This window comes from Chiroxiphia lanceolata, chromosome 2, assembly GCF_009829145.1.
Source record: "Chiroxiphia lanceolata isolate bChiLan1 chromosome 2, bChiLan1.pri, whole genome shotgun sequence".
Lineage (NCBI taxonomy): Eukaryota > Metazoa > Chordata > Aves > Passeriformes > Pipridae > Chiroxiphia > Chiroxiphia lanceolata.
This window is the reverse complement of record NC_045638.1, coordinates 94,470,996-94,498,176: the sequence shown is the minus strand read 5'-3', so window position 1 is coordinate 94,498,176 and position 27,181 is coordinate 94,470,996. Positions and strand designations below refer to the sequence as shown.

General features: G+C 46.8%; 1 long non-coding RNA gene across 2 annotated transcripts; it reads right to left on the bottom strand.

The window, feature by feature from the left end:
• Positions 1-9: 9 nt before the first annotated feature.
• On the bottom strand, positions 10-25,136 carry LOC116783227. Of its 2 annotated transcripts, XR_004355571.1 has the most exons (4): positions 24,726-25,136; positions 24,021-24,186; positions 3,449-4,115; positions 10-3,363 (listed from the first exon to the last, which is right to left on the bottom strand). It is a non-coding gene; the product is annotated as an uncharacterized LOC116783227 (long non-coding RNA). The 2 variants fall into 2 exon arrangements; XR_004355570.1 differs by having other exon boundaries at positions 10-4,115; positions 24,726-25,121.
• Between the last annotated feature and the right edge of the window lie 2,045 nt (positions 25,137-27,181).

The window sequence follows — 27,181 nt, the reverse complement described above, 5'->3', positions numbered from 1 at the left end:
GTCTGCCCATGCTAACAGTTATGTGATAGAACTGGACTTGAGGTGATCCTAGTTGGGAAAGGGAGATGAGGAGTTGCATTAAGGGAGGAAGGAAAAAAGAAGGTGGGATGCGTTTTACTGCATCTGATGGTAACTGAGGAGGAGTAATGCAGAAATGGCAGTCAGTCCACACAGGCATGACCCTTAGCTGAACTTTTTGATTAGTGCCTGAGTCCTGCTGCAATGAAGTTGCAAAATCAGTATTGTTTTTCTGATGCAGGAAGTAAAAAAGAAAAAAAGGGTCCTGTTACTTTCGCTGTCATTTCAGCTTTAAACAGCCGTAGCAGTGGGCTTCTTGCTAGGATAAAAGATGTAGGTGAGAAGATCCTGAAGATCCAGCTGCCTGCTCAGAACGCAGCCATTTTCAAAGCGTGGTCAGGTTGCTGGTGGCCTGGCTGAGCTTAGATCTAAATATTGGCAGGGAGGACTGGAGTTCCATACCTCTGAGCATCTATGCCAGAGCTGAACCCATGCCCCGTGAGTTCACAGTGCTCCTGCCTGGGCTGCCCCTCTGCTGTAGTGTAGCTGAGGCTCCTTTGCAGCCAGGTCCAACCACATCTTGCAGGAATGCTTTTTGGCTACAGTTGCTGCTCAGGAGTAACACCTCACCTGGACATCTCACACCAGACCAGGAGCATTTCTTGCATTTCATGCTGTGACTCATTAGTCCATCTTCCAAAAGAAAATACTCTGAAGCCCTGACTGGAGCAAGCACTGACTAATGTTAAAGGAAAGTTTCACCCCACTGTGACAGCTTTAACATCGTTGTCTGGATAAGGGACTGAGGGAGCTGTGACTGGGATGAATGAGGCTCTGATACTTGGGGAAGGGAGCAGGTAACCAGGGTGGTGAAAGCAACATAAGATGTTTTATATTGGCCCTAGATGTTTGATATTCACAGGCTAGGTAATATGCAGTAATTTGAGACAGCATTTACAGCAGCTTCTCCTTAGTGCAATGAGCTCTTGTCACATGCTTGAGCTCATCCTGACTTTTTTTCCACCCTCAAAGGGCAGGATGTGCTGATGGCAACAGCATCTCCTTTAACCTAAAATTACAAGGAAGATTTTGCATGAGGGGCCCATGACTCACCTCCACGTGGCCAGCAAAGGGACCTGAAATAGCATCAGTCCCTGAGCAGATGGGCACAGAAAGGCTCCCAGAAGAGAAAGTTCACAGGGGATGGACGGACACCAGACGTGTGCCCAACTCATGCATATCCTTTGCTGGAGGTGGGGGCCTGAGTTAGAATGATAAGGTCAGGACATAGGACCAGCTGGGGATGGTACCCACCAGGATTTGGGAGCCTCAGCAGACCTCTACAGAGCAGTTACCTCACTTAGTGCTAGGCTCTTGCAGAGGTGTTTTTTTCCCCAGTAATCCTTCATTTTCATGAGACCTGCCAATTAGCAAGAAGAAAGGCACTAGTCTCTCCTGGAGACCTGCTCTCCAGCACCATTCCTCAAGGGATAAAGCACTTTTCTGCCAGATTTGACAGCAGGCAACTCTGAGCCCCTCCACAGTGCTCACTCGCCCCTGACTTCATGGCCTGAAAACAGGAGGAGGGCAAAACATCCCCCTCCAACCTATTAGGCCTCTGAACCAGCTGATTAGCCAAAGCAGAAAGCAGATTAACCCCAATTAGGTGGAAATGTATAAACAAATATATTCAGTAAAGCCTTTTGGACAGGTTCCCCAGGAGACTGGCTTTGAACATACCTCCCAGGGACCTTCCATAGCTTACACTCACAGCTTCATACTCCATCAGCTCCTAAATTGTGCTAGTGCTTGGGGCCCCTCCTGTGCTCTCACACAGCTCCTGCTGCACTTGCTTCAGATATTGCTGTGCTCCTCTCCCTCATGCTCTGCCTCACCTCCAGCCTCTGCAGTCGTCCTCCTTCTCTCTCCCCGTCACTCCATGCACCATCCCAAGAGTCTCTGGACTCCTGGGCTTTGCTGATGAAAAGTATGGCAGAAGGTCTGTATCCATGGAAAGTTTTACTTCCTATAAGGAATGACAGAAACCCCTCTCATCACACTCATCTTTGCTCCCATCAGGTCATTCATCTCCCTGCTTCTTTCATCTGGCTTCCCAAGCACAATAACATCTTCACTTGTGTTAACCTTTGAACCCTCTTGCTCTCCAGAAGTCTGGAAAATGGCTGGTTTGCTCAGCTCTGGTAACAGCAGCCATAGGATCTTGTATTTCTATGCTCTCTTTCACTTCAGAAGGACCCACATTTCCCATATGGTGCACAAAAAATTCTCTCTGCCTCTGGGAGGCCTGTGCTGCTGTCAGGCAAACAGCCAGTTCAAACAGCCCAGAGGGGAGATCTGATCAGGAAGAAGATACCGAAAAACCATCCAGTGAAATGCCACTGGAACTTTCCTACTATAGCTTGAAAACAGCTGTGCTTCCTAAGCATGCCTGGGAAGGTTGGTGTCACCTCCCAGAGGTTTGCCCAGCCAGCACCCCTATGTCCTGTGCACTTGCTGAAATGGATCCCTGATGCACAGAAAAGCCAGAAAGTGAAGGATGGTTAGAAAATCTTCAGCCATGAGGAATAGGAAATCTTTCCACAGGCAGAGCAGCTCAGCTTCTCCCCTTACTGCTTCAGAGAGGAGGTTGAACAGCCAGCAGAAAAAACCCCTCACAGTAGTTTTTCTAAATGTTAAAGGAAAAAAAAAAAGGGATCCTTGACAGCGTGTCACATGCATGGACTGGGACCCACAGCTGACAGGAATGAGAGCTAAAAATAGATATCAGTGCTAATGGACTCAGAGCTGCCTTCGGTGAATGAGTCCCAAGGTGAATTATGAAATCTAACACGCGTTCTCTCCCTAACAAGTGTGGTTTCTATCAAGGCTTATTTACTTTGGTCTTCATTCCTGCCGGACATAGGATACTGCTCTCAGGTTTCAGAACGAAACAGATCTGGGCCTGATGGGGAGACAGCCAAGAAGTCAACAGGAGCACTGTTATGGAGGATGCAGCTCCACACATCTCAGCAACAGCACTGGCCAAAGGAGCTTCTGGTTGTGACCCTTGCCTAGACAAACTGACCCAGCTAAATTGTGATGCCCCTCGGTGACTTGGCTTTCAAATAATCTCCTGAAATCCTGCATTCGAACAACACCTGCCAGTCTACCCATGCTTATCTTGGTGATACATATTCGGGGGTGAGGATCTGATTGCTTTCATCCAACCGATGCCCACCTGCATCCCTATAAATCTGGTCTGATATAAACCTGATAACAGAGCTCACTTCTGTTGAATGGTGCTTGTGATGGCTTTGTCCCATGTGTTGGGAGGATGGACAGCACCTGATCCAGGCATGAAGCCTGACTGTGCATAAATTGTTGTCTCAAAAATTCACTAAATATTTTGAAAGAACAAGTTTATACTTACCCACTGGCATGGCATGGCCAGGGTGTGTTTGATCTGATGGCAGGAGCCCTACTGTGAGGTTTACCACATCATCCAGCTACAGCCTGAAATGGCTGGGAATAGTCTCCCCATAGCTCAGTGCTGCCTCAGCAGACAAAGTTGGGCCTACGGGTAAAGGAGTGGGGGAAGGGGGTGCTTAATAGGCAGTTGGAGTTTTTCTCTCCAATTAGGATATTTTCTCCTGTTGTTTTCAGCTGTAACTACAGCTTGTTATCCAGGAACATTTTTTCTGTTCCTCCCCCCTCCGCCTCTTAAAAAATGCTTTCAAAAAGCAAATCTGTGCAACAGCCAATCCGAAACACAGTTGTCCCCAGCCTACGTCTTATCACACGTGCTTGCCTGCATGCTGTTACTTCTCTGCTCTTCCAGGGTTTTTTTAGGAGGCAATTAATCCCCAGAGGGATTAAAATAGAAATGAAGAGTGTTTTTCCTTGGAGAGAACATTTCCGAATGACCTTCCTTCTCCTCTGCAGTGAAAATTGACCATCTTGGATGAATCGCTCCCAAAACAACAGATTCCACTTGAAGGCTTCCGGCAAAGTCTTCTCATTACCATAGACCAGGGGTCAGGAACAGCCCAGCTGCACTGTTGGCATCCAGCATGAGTTAATGGAAACAGTGTGATCACCTGGAAATAATGCAGGTATGATAGGAAAGAAAACTTAATACTGGGATGAGCACCCTCAGGATCTGCTGGGGAAGATCTATTTTTGTCACATACAGAGCAGTCAGGGTAGGATCCTCACTACCTCCTCTGGAAGCAGTAAGATAGCTACAGTTTGCTCAATCCTTCCTCTTTTTTATTCTGGATTTCAGTGTGTTTTTGTAACCAGCTGTCTGAAGTCATCAACATCCGTAAACCCCCATGTGCCATTACTGGAATCAAGGAACTTGCACTGGTGTCAGCAGGGTCCCTTCTCATGCCTGCATGTGAAATTCCCAAATTACTACCAAATTTGGAAGAAGCACTAAGCACCTCTTCTTCCTCTCTATGCCTTATCTTTGAGTTACTCTCTTGCTTGAAGCTCTCCACTCATACTGCTGCATTCACATAGTTGCTGGATCCTCAGCCAACATACATGAATCCATTTCCCCAACACACACACATGGGGTGTGTAGCAACCATGCTAGGGCTCTTCTATTCAAATTATCCTTAAGGATTATCCTGTCTTCACTCATATCAGTGGAATATTAACATCTGGACAATCAGGCAAGATCTAGTTTTTTAAATATATGACCACAGATATCTTACAGCTACAGCTGTATAAATACAGCTACATAAATACTTTTTTGCCTGACCACCTTTCAGGCTTGAATAGGCTTGTCCTGCTGTCTAAGGAGAGCTCAGCAATGCTATTGCTCCCAGGGTGTCTCTGGGGCTTGAGGCCTGGTACCTCCACATCCCAGCTGTGCCCTAAAGAAGAGTAGGGAGCTGGCTCTGGATGCTCTCCAGCAGCAGACTGGGAAGGGTGCAGCAGCCCCCAGGGACAGGGCTTGGATGCTATGCTCAACAACACAGGGAGAGGCATGTATTTGCCCAAGGTTTAATGGAGATTAACTGAGTCGCCAGCAGATGTGGGGAGCAGTTTAGGACACGCCTTGTGGTGCCATAAGTATGTGATGGTTCAAAATGGATGAGAAAAGCAAAGCCTCCCAAGCCAGCTTTGAGAAAGGCACCCTGCTAGAGTCAAGCTTGAGGAAGGAAGGAGTAAAGAAAAGCCTTTTTTTTTCACAGTTTCACTCCTAGAGCCTTGAGCAGGAAAAGGAAGGTCAGTCCCTCTCTGAATTTCGGGCTAACATCTGTGATCCCACCCTAACAAGGCCTATCCCACCTTACTGAGGAATAGAAGTGTCCTCAGATGCCATGTGTGGTGCTGCTGTTAAATAAATAGCTCTTCACAGGTCTGTGGGATGAATTTCTGCACCCACTGAGTATGGTGGTAACACAGCTCTCCAGTCCCACATAGGTGAGGTGGGAGTTGTACACTCCCAGGAGGGCACAGTCAGAGAGGTAGGTTTGATGGAACAGGATATGGCATGGCAGGAGAAGAAAAGCCCTTGAGCCCTGTATGGCATGTCCCACCTCAGCCCATTAGTTTTCCTTGAAGCTGTTCCTCTTCCTGGTGCCTGTCCCTGACAGCTGGTGGGACATCACCACTGTATCTCGGACAGTTGTGGCATAGACTGAGACTGTTCAGCAACCCACAGCTCGCATCCCCTTTCTTGCCAGAATAAATGAGAAAGGGGATTTTTGCTTCCCTTCACTGTAAAGCACTTGGAGGCAGATAGATTTTGCTATAAATGGGAACTTTCTGGTGCTCTGTGGGGAAAACTATGTCACCCTCGGAACAGGAGTGCAGAGCTAGCCAAATTAGAGGTATTCCTCTGTACTCACATCATTCACAGCTCCTTAAACTTCCCATCACCAGCCAAGTTAGGGAACATAGGACAGGGGGTGAGAGGCAGGAGGAGAAGGGGTTCTTAGGAGAAGATCAAATCTCAAAACATCATATTTGCACTCATTGGAAGGCAGTAAAGAAGCTAGGCAAGCAGGACAATTAGAGATAAGGGCAAGTAACACAGTGTTCCCAGCCTGATGTCCTGCCTGCTGGTAAAAGTGGGGGTGCAGCCCAATGCATTCTTGACATTTTGTTCTCCCAACTGATGCCAGCTCAGTTCTTATCAGATATCTCCATGGCCAATGATTTTTCACAGTGGATAACACCACTGCATAGGAAAAAGTCATAAACCTCTGTCCAGGCAGCTGAGCAGAATGTTCCCTTCCTGGCCTTCATATGGGGATATTTGTGGCTTTACCTTTTCCCCTCTTCCTCACTTAGCCTCTGCCTTGCACATTCACAGCTCTGACCCACCCTGAGTTACACAAAGGCAGTGAACCTCAGACCAGATCTTTCCTCCACTGTTTGGATCCAGTACGATGTCCTCTTCCACAAACAATGCAGACTTACCTTTAAGATTGAACATACTCTTTGGCTGTTCCCTATTGGCCAAACCAATCTTAAATTGCAGGGACAGTATGGCCAGGATGCAGACTCGGAGCTGGGGCAGGATGGCACATCTGGAGCAAGGCTGCCATTAGTTACCACAGCAGGAGAGGCTATGCTTTGCTCCAGATTCCTCAACTCTCCACAGCAAGAGAATGCCCCTGTCCAGCCTCCCCACTGAGGAAAGTAATTTCCATGCTCAAGGATGCTCCCAGCTTTATAGTTTCCATGAGGAAAAATTCCATAATCTTTGCAGTGCCGGACAAGGTGGAGGTGCATCAGCTGACCAACACCACCTCAGGCTTAACATGGGAATCACCTTGCAGCCAACAGAGCCACCTCTGACAGAAATCTGATCTTGAGCATGCTGGCCTGACTTTGTAGCTGAAGTGGCACCTGAGTTTCCCTCTCAAGCACATTTTTGGCCAAATCTCAAGGATGCTTTTGCTGCTATTCTTCTTTATGCTGAACTGTGTGAAACTGGGCTTGGTGTCACAGCACTGTGCAGGAGAGACACTCTCCTCGTTCTGCTCTGTGTCCAACTCTCTGCTAAAGCAATATTTGGGGAGCTCCATTATGTGTTCCAAAGCCAGGGGAGCTGGGGATGCAATCCAGCTGCTTCCCTTTGGATTTTGTAATCCAGGATAAGAAAGCTTTCCAGTAAGCACTCACACCCTAGTGATAATGGTGACAAAAGCACACCCTTGCCTAGGTTAACACATGATGATACTGTTAACGTGCGCACCACAGCTTGAGACTTTTTCAGGGCTCTCTGGGATGAGTCCTCACAGATTAGGCAACAAGGAGTATGTTAATTTTGGCCAGGCAGCGCTAACTTTGATTTACCTTGGGCTGCTCTGCCCTTGGCTACGTGTCCCAGGGGCTCCCCCTTTGTAGCGCCCTCACTCCCAGGGCACAGAGCATGTCCCTCTGGGGCTATCAGTAACCCTGGGGCTGTTCAGAGCCTCAGGCTCTTTGCAAGAGATTTCTGCAAGACATACATACATATACAAATATACATATGTTAACACATATCTCTGTGCTATAGGTCTGTTTTTACACACATGACACTATACTTGCACATCACTAGTGATTCTGCAGTGCTTTGCAATGGAAGGGTTCTTGAAACTGCGAGAGCAGAGTTTCTGGGAGATGAGCTCTGTGGCTAGTTCCTGAGCCAGTTTAGGCCCTTTTTGAGGTCTTTTTCAGAATAAGCAGGATAATTTTCCATTTTTTTCATTCCTCCATTGTACTGGCAATGATAGGCATCAGCAGCCATCAGTCTGAATCTCTTTTGTGCAGACTGCTCTACCACAGACCCACAGAACTGTAGTCACTCTCATGCACTATCATATTATGGCATCAACTGTATCCAGCCATGTTAAAATTTTCAGGGCTCGTGTGGCTTGCCTAGAGCCCACAGGTCTGTGTGCAGTAATCCTTTACCCACACACCTTGCTCTGACAGATCCTAGCTCCTTTTCTTCCAGTGTTGTGGATTCCCAGCTCTGCAAACCATTTCAGGACACTATTCACCCAGCCATAGCCATGGCTTTGGAGGGGATGTGCTGTGTTGCTTGGCACAGGCAGAGTTAGTTCTGGCTCTCCAGCAGTCCTTGTTTTCAGTTCCAGCCATGGGCTGGTCTCCTCTAAAGGAGTTGGCTATGCTCCTCTTTTCCTTTCTCCTCTCCTAAAACTACCAAACCTACCAAGCACGTCAGAGTCAGCTTGTGTAAAAAGTAGGACTGTTTCTCAAGGTCTTCTTATTTGCTCACACCCTGTGCAGGCACTGAGTGAAACAGTCTTTGACTTTCCTCTGCTGCTTCCCATGGCCCCAGAGCTCCAGTGGAGCTTTAAGTGCTCCACTCTTCTGCTCTGAAGTCTTCTTGGTATGTCTGGCACTGTGTGACCATTAGAGATTACTCAGTAATTCAGGTATTAATTTGCAGGACAGAGGTCTGTCTGTGGTCAATAAGGCGGTGCCCTTCTGTTTATTATATGAAAACTGTGCCCCTTCTCTGTCCCAAGAAATGCTTACCACCACCTATAACTGATGGGAACCCTTCCAAACAAAAGCCTGTTAGCACAGAACTGCCAGTTCCCAGCTCCTTGCAATAGTAGGACTATATCTGCCAGATGAAATCCTGGAGGACCAAATCAGATGCCCACAATTCTTGCCTACCAGACCAGAAAAAAGATTTTTTCCTAGCTTTGATCTGGACACTGGCTTACTTTTGAATTCATGAACAAGACACACCACAGACATCCTTGTGAGAGTTTTCCCAGGTCAACCTGTACACATCCCAGCCGGTCCCTCTATCTGTGGCCAGCCTCTAGCACTTCAGAGAGTCAGCTAGAACTGTCCTGATTTTACAGGAATATGCAGGAATGGGGGGCAGTTAAGCAAGTGGCTTGCAGACAGAGACAAAATCTAGCCAAACAGCATGCCTTCCTCCTGACCATGCAGACAGTAAGCACATCTGTGATGGGGAAGGAAACTTTAGAGAGTGCTCTTTGCACCTGGACTACAGCTCAAGAGAAAAGAGAAGCTGTAGCTCAGCACCTGCTTCAGGGCAGCAAGCATGCACTGCTATAGGTGCCACAAGGTGTGAGGATACCAGCAGTCAGATGGTTCTGCGACCTGGTCCCTCTCCCTCACTCCACCAGCTGCATGGGGCCCTGCCACTGTAAGCCACGTGGTCGGGATTTCCTTTTTCAGCAGATAGGGGAAGGCAGCCTATTGCCAAGAGTGGGTGGGTGGTGAGGGCAGGGACAGCTCACCTAGGTTAGCTGCTGCACACGGAGCTCCCAGCTGGCTCTTGTTCCAGGGATTATCTACTGACAACACAAGGTCATCAGCCTTGCTCCACAACCTTGCTTCCTTGTCTGTGTTCTCTGCTGAGACCAACCCCCAGCAGGGACTGGCTGTGGCCTCTCTCCCAGTCTCAGATGAAACTTGCTGGAAGACCCTGATCCAGTGTCTACCCAAGATCCTGGCAAAGGCAGCCTGAAAGAGTAAGGGGCACCATCCCACTCTTTTGGATGGAGATGACACTGCTGGTGCACACCGATGCTGATTTCAATGGTTCACACTGTTTGCTTCTCTGAGGGCTGTTTTGGCAAAAACATTTCATCTCCCTAGTGATATAAATACACAGCTGCTTCCTCCAAAATAGGAGGTAAATGGAAGTGTGAAGAGTGAAAGTGGTGCTTGTGCTACAAAGAAAAAAGGGAGAGGAAATGAGGCTTAGTGCAAAATACAGGAAGTGGGAGAAAAACAGCACAAAGCAAATGCTACATCCATTGAATGGGACTTGAATTGGTATCTTGGCTGCTATTTGACTAACTTATGGTATCACTAAATCCCATTCTCCTCACAGGGAAAGAAACCCTGCAACTGTGCATTGTCAGTGTGACGGAAGAAACAACGGCAGCTGATGCTGGTTGGGTCAGTATTACTGTCGGTCTCACAGACCAGTCTTTGTTCTCAGAGTGGTGACAAAGGGCTCCCTTCTCTCCTTCACCTCCCTCATCTTGTTCATAGGCGTGTTGGAACAGTGCATGTTTTAAGACTATATCAGCTATGGGTGACATGCCTTGGCAAGCTCCCATCAGGACCTCTGCCACCCCTGCCCCCTGGGAGGTGTCCCTCTCATGCACCGGTGCCCTCCATGGAGTGTGCAGAAAAAGGCTCATTCCCTTATTGCCTGGTGGAGCTTGGAGCTGCATGCTGCTGGAGTCTGTTAGTAGTAAACATGACTACAAGCTCTGAGCCAGCAGGTCCACAGGATATCAGGAGCACGCATGGTGCTCCTATCACTTTCTTGTTCACCTCTGTGGTTACCCTCAGCGCCTCCCAAACTTGTCACTTGGGCACTCTGCTTCCCGTCTCTCTTGGAAGATGAGTGCAGGGGAAAGGGAGCTGGTGTTGGTGAGTCTTAGCTGGCATCACTAGGGTGACCTCTGTCTCCCTCTGCACGGAAAAAGAAACTTCAGAAGGTTTGGCCAGTTCCTGAGAAGGGGCAAGTTACTGCTGCTGGTGTAATCCCAGCCTGTAGTGCACACTTTTCCAAGAAGAGGTAGCCTCTCAGCCAGTGACTTTTGACAAGTGGCTGTGCCCAGTATCTGGCAGAAGGAGAGAGTTTGCAGGGCATTGTGGTGGGTGGCAGAGCTCTTCCAGAAAAGGGACTCAACTGGAAGACACACTTCCCACATTCAGCCATCCTCTGACTGATGCTCTCTGCCACCCCACTGCCAGGCAGTGAAAGGCTCCTCTCCCAGCATCTGCATGTTTCAAATGGAGACGGCGCATAGCAGGGCAATATCTGAAGACCTAAGAGTGCACCTTCAAGGCCCTTTGATATCATCTCAGTATTCTCAGTCTGCACACTCTGAACAGTTCTTGTCTTAGCTATCAGAGTGGCAGAATTATTCCAGCCACTCTTCTAGTGCTCTTTATCTTGGCAGCCTAAGGACTTCACCTTCGTTACATTTCTCATATTCTTGGTACAGAGGGTTGAACCTGCACAGAGACATACAGAGTTACAAAATAGGGCCCATGCCTTGATGCACACAGGTCCTAACATAAAAAAAGATACATTCAGAGGCATATACACAGATACCCACTTGCCAAATGATCCTGTGACCTTGCACGGACAAGCGGAACAGTATATCGAGATCATGACAGTGCTCTACAAGAAATCCTAAGTGTTATTGTCCCCTATGGGAACCTGGAAAAAGCAGCATAGTAGGTTAGGTTAGAATTGATGTTTCAGTGTTTCCCTTTCAGAAAACAGGGAAATAATTTTCAACCTCTGAGAGCATCAAACAGCAGTGTGTGGAAGAGTCAACATAGGAGCCACTGCCTCTGCTGTAGCTTTGATGCATGAAAGGATCTCAGCAGGAACATCACATGCTGGCCACCGTGTCTGCACACAGGTCTCACCACTGGGAGATGCCTGCAGTCAAGCAATCCCAAATCTGTCTTCGGAAGGTGTGTTTCCTGGTCCAGTTTTTACAGGCCAGCACAACTACAAGGAGTGGTCTTCCTTGAACAAAAGAAGAACATTTCTGAGTGGAAGTCAAACAGGTGGAGTTGACCACATCAGTCACAACAAAGGGTTCATGACCAATGTTCTCCTCCTCTCTCCTTATGCTTCCTTGGAGCTAATTTTTCCCCTTAGGCTTCCCCTGTCTGATGCCAGGCAACACAACTCTGTCATGAGGCCTCCACAGGCAGCCCAGGAACACAGCTCAGACTCTCCTGTGGAGTTTGGGTCCTGGATAGTTGCTTTTTTAGAGTAGGGATAAGCCAGAAGACTCCTTATATAGGTAGAGTAAGTTCAAGAGAAAACTGAAAAGGGAAGATAAAGATGCTTTGGGATGCAAGACATCTTATGCTGTGTTTATTTCCCTTCCCCCCCCACCCCGTAATAAGGTCCAGAGCAACATGCGGAGCTGTGGTAACATGGATGTGGTAACTTGTATCAGAGGTGCCCAACGGCAAAAACTGTGCAAATATGCACATTTTTGGGGAGGTCAGCAACAAAGCTTCTTTATGCTAATATCAGCCAACTATGCATCCAGATCTCAGGAGCAATGAGACCAGGGACTGTACTTTATAGCTCAAGTGAAGCTGAGCAAAAACCCATGACCTTGAGTCTATGGCGTTTGAGGAGGAGGGGGGGGATTGACCTGCAGCAGGAATTACGAGTTGTCTACAGCATGGCTTAGCTAACATTTCCCACAGCAGAGCAGGGGGAAGAGCTTAAGCTTGTTTGAGATTGTTTGAGGAAGAGACAGAGTTGTTTTTTATGGCACGCATCTGAAAACAGTTTACATGTGGCTAGAAGAAAGCCTCTTTGTTATTGTGGTTAAAATGACCTCTCAGTACCTAGCCTCTATTTTAAGTAGGTGATGCATACATGTTCTCATGCCAGTACTCTTCAGTCTTTTAGCTGAAAGAGCAGTTCTCTTTCACTGGGATTTACCCATCTGATGTATTAATAGGCAGCAATCATATGCCCTCTTAACATTCCTTTTGCTAGGCTAAAAAAAGCAAAGACCGTCTAGACTTCTACAATCACCTCTCTCTTTTTGTCGGGATCACTCTAGTGCCATTCTTTCCACTTGTCAGAATTTTCTCTTTTCCAGCTCTTCTGGAAGGTACTTTTCTCCTCCATACTGGCAGTGCTTCCTTGTTTTGTCTCTTCAGTTAACATTTACATTTTTCCTCCAAGGTCATCAGTAAAGATACGAAATTAGCTGGTGCCAAAACCAGTCTCTAAGGAATTTCATTAGCAATTGCCTACTACTTTACGTTTCAGGGTCTTTTTATTAAGCAATTTGTTACCCACTTTTCAGTTCAAGTGTGAATCCCTGCACTCCCCTGCTTTCACAGCTTCTCAACCATCCTCTGTGAAACCCAAATATCTTTCATATACCACAAAACCAATGTTTTAAAAAATATTTATTCTCCTCCCCAAGCATAAAAATAATAAGAAATACTCTATCTTTCATACAGCCACATTGAATTTTGTCTAATTTTCTATGCACTTCCATATCTCTAATTATTCCCATTTTGTTCTAGGACAAAAAGAAAAGCTGTTCTAAACTCTTGGGCTGTAAATAACTACATCCCTTTTTTTATTCCTTAATTAAATTTAGGTAAAATTGTTGATACTAGGCAACTCTCTGGTCCCCATCCAACCTCCATTTGCACAGGCTGATTGTATATCAATGCTATTGGATTTACTACTTGATCTGTCTCCAGGCTCCTTCTGATCTAAATAAACCTTGTGAATTTTGCCTTGAGCTCTGATGGGATTTCCAGATACTTTTAGCCATCAACTTGTAATCCCCTTCTTCTATACCATCTTTCCTGCAAAATGAGGCAAAACTTCTGGTTTATGGAGCATGCCTTGATCTTAGCTGCACTGCGCAGAGGTCTGATGTCTTGCCTTGTTCTTTTTACCTTTACAAAGAACTTTATTCAGCACCTCTGCCAGATCTATCTCACCTTGATTTCTGGTGACTGACATGTCTATTTTTCTAAACTTTGTGACCTCTGCCATGTAGATTTCTTCGCTGACCACTCCCATCTTTCCAGGAGGATTATTTTTCACCAGTAAGTCAATTTTCTATATGTTCTCTGTTGCCATGCTGAGTCTGAATGCCTTCCACATACAAATACTTAAGACTTTTAACTCAATTTGTTCATCACTTCAGTTCCATAACTTCTCTGACCATTAACGTTTTGAGGTTGAAAATCTTAGCTGTGACCCCATGGTATTTACTCTTCCATTTAATTTAAACAGAATCAGCCTGTGTACAGTCAAGGTTAAAAGTCATCTTCAGCCACGTTACTCTGCAATGTCTCACTGGTTAACAAGACCAGGTCAAACACAACGGCAGCTGTGGTTAGTTTGCTGCCTCTTTAGTGAAGAAACGTAAGCCAGTGCATCCCAGAATACCTGGGCCCAGCCTATGATAGTAGCACTTTATTCTCCATGTAAAAGTTAAAACCTGTAGTAATGACAATCCCTGGTTCTGCATATCATTCTAAAACCATGAAAGAAAGTCATCAACATCAAGGCACAACCTTGGATAACCACAGCAGAACTACAGCTGTCTTTCCTCAAGGTGATTTGAACACAGACAGAATCTGCTTATCACCTCTGTTCCTTCTTGTTTCTTCACACTCAACAATATCATGAACAGGCAATACTACCACAGGCCCCACTTGTCTTTGCTCTTCTGAGCAGCATAAATCTTTCAGTCTCAGTGGTCCAGCCACGCCAGCTGTCCATCCTGACTCTGAAAGTCCTGGCATACACAGCCTGCATATTGCTCATGAGGTCCTAGCCTTAGCAATCAGGCATTTCCATTGTTTTTCCTAGTTTCCCATATATACCGGCTATATAATCTTGGATGGACTTTCAGTTTTCTGCTCTAATAACTATTATACTCCTGCTCTCTTATGTTCCTTTAGTCATTGCTGTATTTTAATATCTATGCTCTTCCTTCAACTACATATCAAAAGCCAGTATGGAAACCACACAAGTCCCTACTAAAAATCCCACACAAAATACCAAGTCCTCCACCCTATATCTTAGTCTAAAGCCTGTCTCGGGTGTCTCGTTCCTGGCAGGCTGTGTTCTTCCACACCCCTACTCAAGCTGCCAAGGAGAGTCCTCTTTCTTTGGATGCCCTCAAAGAGACAACACACTGCTGGCAGGAGTTCCCAAGAAATCTGTAATGCCTGGGCCACGGATTTGCCCTTCTCTTAGGACATGTTTCACTGAGGTATGTAAAGTGCCTTGAGCGGTATCTGTAGTCATCCTTCTTCCATTTCACTGGGAATCTAGCTCCCTCATTTGTCTCAACATGAAGGGAATCACTGGATTATTCTCTTTTCCTGAAGACACATTTTCAATTCAGATCCCCTTTTGTAACAGGAATTGTCTTAAAGTGTTCCCATTCACAGACCTATCTTTCCTGGTACTTCTGGTAGTCTCTTCCCCTTGCCCTTTGCAATACTTCCTGCATCCTCTTCTCCTTTCCAGGTTCTTGGACTCATGTTTCCATGGCCTCTGACCTCAAGCCGTCCCCATCTCTTCTTTTCATTCTCTGCTGGGTTCACTTTTTCCTTTTTTGTTCTTGTTGCTTTTCCTTCCCATTCCCAGTCCACAAGCTTTTTCTCAAACTTCAAATGAAGCAGTAGCAGGGAAGAACTTGCACATGCCTGATAAACTCTGCTCTGATGCTTGCTCAGAAGTTATGGTAGGGATGACCGGAGTGCATTCCTCTCTACGCTGAAAACCTGAACTCATGTAAAGGGCTGAGAGATTTCAGCAGCACAGAAACTGTAATCCTAATTTAAGTTTACCCAGATCCCACCTCTGAAGTGGCCTGATGATTCAAAGCAGCAAAGCAGACTGCAGCAGCATGAGGCCAGAACACACAACAGCCTTACCTCAAGACAGCAATTCCCATTACAAGTGTGAGTTGAGAATCTCATTTCCCCAGGAGGTAGGCAGCTACTACTCCTCACATCATACATCATGGTGACAGACAGAGGTTAAGTAACCTGTTTCTTGCTATTGAGAACTAGAAGACAGCTCTAGACACTGCTGTTACCTGCCCCTTGGCACTGGGTGAGGAGCTGCCAGGGAGGTGGGGGACTCAGGCAATGTGCTTCTATGGTAGATATCTCCATCTGACTGTGTTGCCTAGAATCCATTAAACGGCACAGGTGGAGGCAGAAATGATGGACATATCTTCAGCACCCTAGTCCAAGTGCCATTACCTCCTACTCCATTCTGCTAACATCTGAACCACAGTATGGGTACTGCACTGTTCAGCACAGCACCACTGGGTAGCATTGCTCAGGTGGAAGATGTGTGTGTTTCCTCCATTAACTTTATATCCCGGATAGAGAGGGTTGCGTTGTCTAAGGTGACTGACATGATGCTCCCTCTTGCTGAGTTGAGAAGCAAGCTGTCACAGCACAGCAAAGGATGTTGTTGTCACAGAACCATCCCCCCTCACCTCCCATTGGCCTTGCTCAAGGTCATTCTGTATGGCAGCAACAGGAATAGAGCGTGTGAATTCCACCTCCTTATCCCACTTGACCCAGGGCTGGGATCAGCTGGGAAAAAGCAATATCTGTCCAAGCATGGCAGCAGCGCTCGGGTGTTGTTGTGCAGCTCGAGAACAGGTTAACACTCGTGCTGAAACCCCTGCCACACACACAATAGGCATCAAGAGGTGCCAGCTCTGGAAGCTGGAGGCCTGGGGACACGTTGTGCTGGAAACACTGGGGCCTCATCCAGCTGCACCAGCACTCCCTCGCCCCTGGGACTGCGAGTTCCTCCCTGGGAAAGCAGCCACGCCCAACTGACTGCACTCCAGCCCCGGCAGGAAAAGGCTAACTACAGACAATGCCCAGATGGGGTGATTAAGCCCCAGTCAGTGAAGCATGGTCCCACACATGATCTGTGTGTGCCCCACGGAGCACACCTCCACTCCAGGCTGTATTTTGGGCTTCTTTTTTGGAACATTCTGCACGTTAGGGATGCTTTCTCCCACAGAGACAAGACAGTAGCATGATATTTCCCCCTGCCTGCCAGGCAGTTTTAGCTCTGTCCTAGAGGCATCCTGAAAGAGGTTGTGAGGTTGTTTACCCTCAATGAGACAGCTATCAAATCTGATAGCATGGACCCTAGAGGTTAAAGGATTTGGGCACCCAATCACTAGGGAGTAAAATGTGCTGCTCTGACTTTGTAAAATGTGCTGCTTTGACTGCGGTGGAAAAGGTCACACATCATAGGCTACTGCCAGCTAATGAGAAATGAGTCTGGACAATTAATCAATACATAATCTCCTCCGCTAATCATATTGATGGAAGATGAGCTCCTTCCCCCAGGAAGGGCAAAGGCCATTGAGCTAAGCCATTTAGAGGCATTTATTTATATCCTTGGTGGCTTAATAATTTGAGCCTTTCCCCTGAGGGCTAGGCAATATTGTCCAGGTGAAAAAAAAAATCCAACACAACAGGCATTACTTAGCAGAAAAATAGCCTCTTAATAGAAATGAACACTTTCAAAGGAAAATGCATTCCTTTTCTCTACATTTTCAACCACACATGTGAGGCCAAAAAGCTTCTGAAATATTCTATGTAAATGATCATAAAAATATCATTTTCTAAGGGGAATACTCAAAGAAATTGTCAAGGTCTCAGGGCGCATGCTACTCTCAGTTGCATTGGAATGGTTTTCTTCAGAAGCCTACCATGAAGCATTAAAAGAGAATTTGTCCTTCACTCACTCATCCTAAAACCATACCTTTCCTCTGGCAAGCACAAACTGCTTTTTAAGAAACCTGGCCCTGTAGGTGAGTTCATGCTTGTGTAATTAAAGCCTATGTTGAAACACATACGCACCAAGGGACAAAGATGATGTCATGGCACAGCTGTTTCTGCAACACAGCTGGTTTCCTGGCTCCCTGACACAAATCCCGCTCTTGCTGAGCTGCAGCAAAGCAGGTGGTAAAACTGTCAATTGGAAGTTGCAGGTCATCCCTGCCAGTTGTGTGTGGTGCTCAGACTGCCCCTGCAAAAGCTAACAGAGCCCTTCCGTTGCACTACGTAAACTGTGGAGAAAGGCAGTGGTGCTCACAAAGAAGCTGTTTACTTACACAGTTGCCTGCTGGGACTTATTTACAGAGTACTACTGACAGCCACCAAAACTGCTTGTATAGCTCTGGAGACGGTTCAAATCCTCTGTTCCCAGACAAGTGATTAATGCTGTATGGAGAGAAGTTAGGACTGAGGATAAAACTGAGCTTTCAAAACAAGAGCCTCTGATCTCAAACTGAACAAACATTTCCCCTTGCCTGTGTCAGCTAGTTTGATTTCCAACAAAAGAGCAGATTGCTTGGGAAACCACAGTCACACCGGTGAATTACTTTCCTACTAGCCAGAGAGAGCTCCCTCAAGCATCCTGTCCTGCTCTCTCAAATCAAGCTGAAGGCAGAACTTCCTCTGCAAGCAGCTAGTGAAAATGAAGCTCAGAGGTGAGTCTCCCAGCTCAGACCTTGTAAGGAACAAGACTACACTCCTTAGAGCCCCAGCTCCTTATTAACCCTCATTTACAAGTAGCCATAGGGCCAAAGTGTGCTCAGAAGATGTACCTGATCCTGCCAGCAGCAGATCCAAACACAAAGGCATCAGTGGAACAGTTAATTCACCCGTTGAAAGGACTGCAGAAGTGAGAGTGGGATTTTCTCACAGTTTGAAAACATCTCTGAACAGAAAAGACTTAATGGCATTGACAAAGGTGTGCTCCATGCAAACAGATCTCTGGCAGCAACACAATGAGCGCTCTGATAGCAACAGCTCAAGCCACAGTGTCTGGATAGTATGGTCCTCCATAAGACAAGACCAGCCCTCCCCTGTGCCCCATCCACAGAATGTATAAAAAGTAGTGAATGATTGTTAACAGCTGTTAGAGTCTATGGCTTTTAACCTACACATAACAGAATTTGCATGCAATTGTATATATGCATGCACACACCATCATGCATATATTTGTGCTCTGGAAAGCCCATTCAATGTGCAGTCATTGCCTTGGGCATTGCCAATGACTGATGAGTTCTTGCTGAAAAGTGCTCTAAGCCTGCCTGCACGCAGGTTTAACTTCGTGCAAGCCTCTCCCAGCTGAGCCCCCGGAGAATGCCGCTATTGTGAGGGCCAGAGCCTTTCTGCCATGCCAGCACACGCAAAGGCTGACGTTTCATAAGCTGCCTGCCATCATGAGGACAAAGTCCCGTTGAGTGGGCATTGGCTCTGCCTTCCCTTGCAGATAGTAAGGGATCAGCTGAACTCAAGTTTGGCAGCCTCCCAGGGTATGGCACAAGGCTAGCCAATCATGTGAGGCAGAGCCATTATCGGTGCCCTGTTCCTAACAAAGTGAAGACATTCTCTTTCATCTCAAACTAATATTTGTCCCTGCTCTTTCCAAGCAGAGGAAGACAGACATACACTGTGCCAGATCCCCTGCTGTGATATGTATCTATTAATCTCTAGCTTGTATGGTTACAGGGAGGCTGCAAGCATGGGAAAACACTTAAACATCCAAATTCAGGATAACATCCTGAAGTCATGGTGTAAAGTAAAAACAATAAATAAAGGTTCTTTGGGAAGGAGGGAAGACAAAATTACTTAATTGTATGTGTTTTCCCATCACAGTGGTTAAAGAAGCAAAGGTTTACAGAGGGCAAGTGAAAAAGGCCTGCCCAGTCCCCTTTAGAAGGAAGAAGGTGCTGGCTGCCCAGAGCCAGTATCCAGAGCCCTGCTATCTCCTCAATCACCTTTAACACCAGAGGCAGGGAAGATGAAGTTCTCGGACCTTTCTTGCCACTTTAGTCCTGATTTAGGGCACAGACAAGTCAGACTCATGAGTTAGCCAAGGTCCTGAGCACCTGAAGGCACTTCTCTCTGCAAAGAGTTATCCTAATTCAGAATGACATCTGTGTATTTTCTTTATAACTCACCCTACCCATGAACTACATTCACTTGCATTCTAATTAAAAATAATCCATATGTTAACAGTGACTTCTGGCTAAGCTTAACCCAAGTGATGTGACATGTGATATGAGACCTTGCTCCTACTGGGATGCTGAATATTTTATGCAGAGCTGCCCTGAGAAGCTGCTTGGCCATGATGTAGTGGAGATGATTAGAGTCCACAGTGCACTGAGTTGCAAGGTCCTAGTTCTAGGTAGTTAAGACAGGCTGTCTGGCTACAAAGGGGTGTCTATCCCTCTGCAAGGGTTAGACCAAGACTCTGACAAGCAGGGAGGCAGGGGAGAGGCACAGCTCAGAGCGTCACTGGGAACCAGTCCAGAATGACCTGAGAGCAACCAGCCTGCTCTCCTCAGCCAGCTGAACTCCCGAGAAATCCCAATGGGGAAGGCGATAGAGGGGATTTTCCTGTGTGTACTTGCAGCTTTCTGGATCAGCCAATTTTGGAAATAGAGGACTAACATTCATTTAACACATTTTGCAGTTAGGTCTTGTCTAGAACTGGTTGGTAACACACGGCCTCTGTGTTGTTCAGAGGGAGACAGAGAGGAAAAAGAGACGAAAGCTCCTTTATGGCTCATGCTAACAGTAAACATAGGGAATCAGAAAGCAAGTGGACTACAGAAACCAAGAGGCAGGGTTCAGCTCAGTCACAGGTCTTTTGCACCTATGTCTCCCCTGAACTGGAGCTATTTCACATCCGGTCAACTCAGAGTACAGGCAAGGAAGTGGGCTTTGCCCCTGCTTCCTGTGAAGGGATATATACCCTTGCTTGCTTCAGGGAGGAATGAAAGAGTGCAGTGACCCTGAAGCAGGCCAGACTTTCAGCTGTGCCTTTTATTCACGCCCAGGTTTTTCCCAGTCTTTGCAGATATGGGTCTCTTCATGCCATCTCCCTGTGACAGCGTCTGGAGAAGGGGGTGGGAGAGCAGAGTGAAGGAGAGTCGGTGATAAAATGGACCACACAGCCCTGGAGTGCCAGGTGTCAGCTCCTTTTCTCACCAGCTTTCCTTTTCTCAGCAGCCCGCGGAACATTCTTTTCAGGTTACTACAGAGCTCTCACACAGCATCTGCATCCCTGAAGCAAAGGCAGTGTATGGCTGGGTGGCTCTGGAGGTGTGAGCCATCATGAAGCAGGTGCCTCATCAGGCACGCAGCAACAGCCAGCACCACACAGGGGATGAAGCCCAACATCACAGCCAAGAGGTTACCGGGCAAGCTGGGCCACCATGTGCAGCCCGTGGATCACAGATGAGGGAGTTGGACACAGCACAGCACCGCCAAAGTGTGCAAGATGTGCAAGGAGTGGGATAGGACCTCACTGCATGCCTCACATCCAGTCACGGCTGGGCATCAGTGGGCCTGCGAGCACAGCTAGCCAGCTCTGGAGCGTGCACATTTCTTGACTCCTCAGTCTACTCCAGGCGCTCCCTCTGCATCCAGGGGACAAAGGTCACTGCAGTCCTTTCACAGGGTGCCAGTGAAGCAGTAGGGAAAGAGCCAAGGTAAACTCTTGAAGAAAAGCAAGAGCCACCACAAACACAGCTGACTGAGCCCAGCAGGAGCAAGCGTGTGCTCTGTGTTGTCCCTTTAAACAACATTCAGAGAAGTAATATTGTAAGCCAGTGGCTGCTTCCCAAGAGGCAGGAGTCCTGGCTGCCATGGTCAACCTTGCCAGTCCCTTTGCTTTCTGGCTTTGCCTAGGCCACAGAACCTCTATGTTTCTGTTTCCCTGCTATTACAGCATGTGGCAAAGGGGAGGGACTCCTTCCAAAGCATCTGCTGTTTTTGACTAGAGCAGCAAAGGACCAACTTAGCTTGGCACTGGCCAGCGAAGAGAGGGACAGCATAATGCCTTGAGTCAAGTACAGAGGCTGCCTGCAAAAGTACTTGGAGCACAGATCCTCAGGAATTAAATTCCCAGGGAAATGGCCAGTGTTGCCCATGTGTTTCCTCCCAGCCACCCTGCCTTGCTCTGTCTCCACAGGGCCATTATGCCAAGTGGTGAAAGGCGGACACTTGGGCCTCTGTCTCCACACAGTACCCGAACACCACATTATGGACACAAGCCAAACATCTAAGATACACCTGTGTCCCTTGGCCTGACCTACCCCACTGTCAGCATCTCCACTCCTACCCCTCAGCCAGGGCCTTCCTGCAGCCTGTGGACACATCGGAGGTCTGCTGGAGACTCAGACCTTACACTCTTTTTACCACAGCACATGCCCTTCCTAGGTCTCCCAAGCCTGCCAGGCTTAGCAGCCACAGAGGAGAGACCCTTCCCCCACTGTGTAATAGAAGGAGCTTCAGAGAGGCTTCACAGCAGAGAAACCAGAACGGCTCTCTACTATCCCCTTCCAGAGCTGAGGTGACCAGCTATTTCAGCTAAGAGGACTCCTTCCCTGGCTGTTGGCATCTGTGGATCTTACCTCTAAGTCTTCGTTTTTTATTGTGTGTCAGTCAAGTGAAACTAATCACAGATGGGTTTTAAAGTATTGGATGTTATCTCACCATCTCTGTCCCAGAGTTTGTCTCCTTAACTGTGTTACTGTTTGACAGCCTGCAGGGCCTCTATACCTCGTCCAGGAGTTAATATTTTATCTAGATGTTCAAGGGAAGCTTGGTGGAAATTGTGCTAGCCTTGAAATGCCAAAGGTAACTTTAAAATATTTCCTTCCGGACTCTGAAATGTTGCTAGTAGAAATGTACTCTCTAAAAGGAAATAGCTCCGAACCTAGGCTAACAGCTGGGGAGATTATTCATGGAAATCAGTGCCCTGAGGCTCTGTATCACTTTCATTTGTCTTTCCCAAACCCCCCACCTTTATGGAGGCCAAGTGCATCACTCTTCTAGCTCCAGGGAGGTGAAGTGGAACCAGCTCTCCAGCAGAGGAAAATGTGTTCATCCTGAAAACATTTCTTTGTTCTCATTGCACAGGATCATTTGTCTACCGTGCAGCAGATTTATGTGAGGAACAGCAGTGACACAGGGCATAATGACTTCATTTTGTTTAATAATTAACTCACATGTTCTCCTGGTGCCACACGTTTCAGCAGACATTGTAAGGCTGTCAGGCTGGTTGGAGAGCTAAGCAGCAGGTGGGCAGTAAGGAAAAACTGATTTCTCCTTCTGCTCACTGATGTTGTGCCCTAACTAGTGCTGGGATCTTCTTACCTGAGGTGTGCTGTCCCAACAGCTCTTCAAATGCTGCAGACTCTGCACGCTCTGAGTATTTTACCAAAACAACAGGCACTGTGGTCTGTTATTTCGACAGGGGTCATATAGGAACTATTTCAAAGAGCAAAACTGAACTATGCAGCAAGAATGAGAATGGAAGCCAAAATTCATCTGAGTTCTCCCGCTACCAACAAGAAGCTCCATCTTGCAACCTGTCACTGTTTGGTTTGCAAATGGCCAGGAATTGTTTTACAGGTTTTAGGAGAATTTACTGGAAACTTTTCACCAAATTTTCCTCAAATTTTAATGCCGGTTCCTCACAATCAAATAATTTCTGGGGAAGAGATGCTTTCAAAGAACTTGTCACCTTGAAATACTGCTGAGGGCATCCCTTTTCTACGTATTAGACTTTTTTTTTAAGAAAAAAAATTTCACCACCATTTACAATACTTATTCGTTCAAATACAGAAGGCTAGATATATTGAAAACGTTCTAAATAGATCATTTTAAGGTTACTGAAATAAAATATTTCAAAAATATTTCAAAAAGGGCCTTTTTTCCCACTAGCAAGATACCAATTCTTTGAAAAGTTAGAGGCTAGCTTTTTCTCCAGATTCAAGATACATCTCTTTCCACAATATCTCAGACCTTTGGGAAAGGGGGAATCTATTACTCCCGTAGCTTGTTTTTTAGAGAAGTAGAAAACAATAAAACAGAAAGGAATTTATCAGGAAAAAAAATCTCAGCTAGAATCCTTTGCTTAAGTGAAAACAACCCTAGGTTTATCAGGGACACTTGTAGCCAAGGCTGAGGCAGTTGCAGTTTTAGCAGCACTTCCCCTCCTGAACAAACGCCTGAGATGCCATCAAGTTCTCTCTGCCTCGGACCTGAACTCTGTTTCTACATCTCTGTCTATTTTAAGGCATATCCCATACACAGTCCTTTCAGCTCCTCACAGTCAGGAATGTGGCTCTTCCTGGAAACCATCTGCTCAGGGAGACAGCTGAGATTTTACTGAGGACTGAATCTGTACCCTGCACTGCAGTACCACCCCAATGCATTAGGGTGTCCTCCTTGCAGCATTTCCATGGTTTCAGGTGGGTTAGGGTGGCCTCTCCACAGCAGGTTTCCAGGGTTTCACAATTTCAGCACTCGGGGAAGACCAGCAAATGTGGGAGGGACTTTGGTTTGCAGGATTACACCTTATCACCAGCCCTCAGGCATCGAACTATGATTTGAGTACAACCTGACAGCCACATTCTCCCTACCTGCCCCACGTGAGTTTTCTTTCTAGGCCTCCTCTGCACTCATCAGGGCATGAGTCCTACTGATAGCTTGTGCCAGATGACTGCTGCTCCATGTCCCGTGGAGGCTGCCAGCCAAGCCTTGCTGCCCTGCTAGTCCAATGGTCTGAAATGACCTTCAAGAGATTGGCTGCAAGGTTAAAGTACACAAGCAGGTTGAAGCTGGTTATTCAGCATCCAGGGATGAGAGCAAACAAGAGCAAACAAAGCTGATTTCATTGTCTTCTGCAAGACATCATTGTCTAAGTCAGATCTGCAAGCCCCAAAGCAGAAGCTGAGAGGAGCCAAGGGGCCAAGGTAACCCAGATTCAGGGGACTGGAGGACTCCTGATTGGGCTACAGGGGGAGAGGATGAGAGCCAGTGAGAAGTGGGAGAATATTATTCCAGACCACATCTAACTGCGTACTGAAGTGCGGATCACAATCAGTGCCCTATCTTCTCTCCTACAGTCAGTCCCAGTGAAATTTTGTATGATGGCATCATCTTTGATTCAAAGTGGGAGAGACAACAGTCCAAACCACTTTGGTAATAGGCAAGTTTCAGAAGGGATCCTTGAAAATATTCCCCCAGCTGAATGTCCTACTAACGTTCTAGTAGTTCCTGAGAGCCCTAATACAGATTTTTATCTTCCCTGTCACTGTTGAATTGTATTATGTTCTTTTACTTACCCTCTGAGTGCTTCCAGAGCAGATGAGCGGGGGGATGCACAACAGCACATTTGCACCCTAAAATCATCAGGTGGTTGCTTAATTCCTTCAGAGGAGGGTTGAGTGATTTGGGAAGAGGAAGGTGGGGAGGACCTCAACAGACTTCAACTCCCTATTTTCTGGTTAACATCACCAGATGGCTCCTGCAATGCCTAGTCTGTAAAGGGGGTGCCGAAGCTCAGGGGTTAGTGAGGAATTACAGCTAAAGTTCTCCCTCTTCAGTCCTTGAACACACAAAGAGTGGCTCCACATTTCCTCCCAGGACCATCCAGCTCAATGATGTGTGACTAACTCTTTCATTGACCAAAGACCAACCACTTTCCTCACATGACCTTACATAACTGCTCATCTATTTTGTTAATGAATGGAGCTTGAGAAAATTTCCATTGCCTAAGGCCCTTGGGGGAAAATGCATGAGCACCATCTCCACCTTTTGTGTGCTGATTTGGGATTTTCCTATGGATTAACTGAGTACAGTAGTATTATTTTTTGGTTGCTGTCATTGGTGACTGAAATGGTAAGCTAATAGCAGGGTGCCATGGGGGGGGAAGAAAAAAAGAAAAGGAGCCCCTGCCTGAGCCAGAGGAAGCAGGAGACTCCTTCTGCCAGGAGGAGCAACAGGGACATCACTGCCATCAATACCCTAGTCAGGGACTGCACCTATTCCCAGGAAAAAGCTGCTGTGTTTACTCAGCCTGGAACAGAGCCAAAACACCTCCTGGCTTCTCTTCACTCCCTGCCACAGATCCAGCAGTGCCAACCTGCTGGTGTCCCAGGGGCCAGACCCAGTGCTGGGGCTGGCAAACAGTTCTCTCTGGCCTGCCATGGTCAGGATGGAGCAGTCTGACACTGAGCAGCAGTGGAGACGGGTGATATGTAGCTGTTGGGTATATTGGCATGTCAGAGGTACACCCCCCAGCATTTACAGCAGGTAGGAACTGGTGGGAAGATAGGCATATCCCAGTATTTCTAAAAGCTCCTATCAGTATTTCAGATTTTCTCATTTCAACCACTTCACTGCAGCGCTACCTAAGATAGAAATTACTTTTACCATAAAACTCCTTCTGCCAAGTGGAAGACTGGGGAGGGAGGAGCTCGACCTCTCACAAAGCAATGCCATGCAAAGGCATTTGTAAGTGCTAGAGGCACATTATTTTCAGAAATGGGATTTATGCCATGTCCTTTGGAACCCAGGAATCTGTTGGATGTGCAACGTGGGCTCCCTGTGGTGTGGGCTACAAATCTCATGGTTTAGGAATGTTGCTGAAGCTAACAGGATAGCGAAGTTGAACAGGGCATGATTGGACTACCACCAAGGATGGAAGTGGCAACACTAAAATACTAGAGGATGATCCTTTTAATTTCAATTGATGGGAAGAAAATGCAAATGCTGCCCAGGCTTCTGTAATGCCTGGTCTATGCGCAGTGATGAGTAAATATTTAACTGCAGAAAGAACATTCCCTTCCAGAGATTGAAGGAACCAAGTTAATCAGTTCCAGACTATATTCAAGTCATGGGTGTCAAGAGGACAACACAAGTTCAAAACCTTGAGGATGTTCAAAGTCTGCTACTACACCTGGGCATTTGCCATGTCTTCCCTGGGATGCTAAAAACGAGGATCTTTTCATCTGCTGAGAAAGCAGGATAGTTAACTGACTCAAAGACATGCTTCACAGAGAGGGGGAAGGGTTGGAGATGTGGCAAACAGATTTGAAAATCTTCCTGTTGCATCCAGATGGTGCTTCAGAAACTCAGGAGATGAGGCTGCTGCAGCAACTAGGCTGGGCAAGTCCTCAGGCAGGTCTGGAGACGTTCCCTGCCCTGGCAGCCCACTGGGCGTTCACTGGCAGGGCTTATGACAGAATTCACCCCTGATAGTAGCTCCCAGGCTTTAGAAAGTGCTCAATTTCTGTCAGACCCTCCTCTTACACAACAACATATTTCCAGTTGTTCTTTTACCCCAGTACAGTTAATCTGCCCTCAGTATGGTTAATTTGCCTTCATCTGTCTCTCCCTTAAAAAGCCAGTCTGTTCTCTTCAGAGATTATGGAGTGATGTTGTTAGTACTCATGTCTATAATAAAGCAAGTTCCTCCAGGCATGATATAGTTCATATTTTCATATAATACCTGTAGGGCTTGCACTGCACTCCCTGAGCACTGAAAGAGACTCAGGTATCAGCATAGTTTCTACCACGAGTAGGAGTGGCTGACCGGCTGATGAGCTGGGGTCTTGGCTGCTCGTGGCTGCTTATTCATCTCTGACTTTTCCTGGTGCTTTGGAGTAGAGATGTCTCTCTGTGGAGAAAAAAACACTCCAAGAATACATGTCTCTTTAGATCCAACTTCCTCTGATATCTCCCCCACAAAACCCCCAGAGGTTCAAGACAAATGTTTCCAGTCTCCTGCACTAGACAC